Genomic DNA, 678 nt, shown 5'->3' with positions numbered 1-678 from the left:
TTAACTCCTTCTTACATCTTTGAGGAAGATGTCAAGCATTTTCATTCGGTAAATAACTTCTCTTTCATCCTTCAAGTGTTAAGAGATGTCTCTTATGTAGTTGTGCATCATAATCATCCTTACGAATGTCGGTATTCGATAGTCTTACAGACATTTGTGTTCATCCACGTCGACTTTATTTCGAGTATTTTCATTATTTGTTAAATCTTATTTGTTCATCCTTGCCACAACTGCTGCTTATTTAGGTACAAAAAACTGCTTGTGACAAATTTGATCCATCCTTCTATCCTCGATTTAAAAAATGGTGTGATGACTACTTCTACATCAAGGTATTTCATCATTCTTACTTTTGTTCATGTTTACTATAGCGAACGATGCAACTCCTTTTAAGAAACCAGGACATTCTATCTATAGTTATGGGATTGATGTTCGTTTAAGAAACCAAAACATCAAACGATTTGAAGTTATAATTTTATTGCAGCACCGAGGCGAAAGACGAGGACTTGGAGGAATATTTTTTGATGATCTAAATGACTACGATCAGGAGATGCTTCTATCATTTGCCACCGGTAATTACACTTCAAAATGTGAAATGAATTGATCCTCTTTTCCCACTTGACGTCTGTGATAATATATGCAATTCTGTTGCTGCCTGTATTACAGAGTGTGCCAATTCTG

General features: G+C 35.3%; 1 long non-coding RNA gene across 1 annotated transcript; it reads left to right on the top strand.

The window, feature by feature from the left end:
• LOC111787121 lies at positions 1–678 on the top strand. Its single transcript, XR_002813897.1, has 4 exons — positions 1–48; positions 246–329; positions 482–569; positions 664–678. It is a non-coding gene; the product is annotated as an uncharacterized LOC111787121 (long non-coding RNA).

Source organism: Cucurbita pepo, unplaced genomic scaffold (genome assembly GCF_002806865.2).
Source record: "Cucurbita pepo subsp. pepo cultivar mu-cu-16 unplaced genomic scaffold, ASM280686v2 Cp4.1_scaffold005468, whole genome shotgun sequence".
NCBI classification, from domain to species: domain Eukaryota; kingdom Viridiplantae; phylum Streptophyta; class Magnoliopsida; order Cucurbitales; family Cucurbitaceae; genus Cucurbita; species Cucurbita pepo.
The sequence above is the reverse complement of the archived record's forward strand: the minus strand, read 5'-3'. Positions and strand labels throughout refer to the sequence as shown.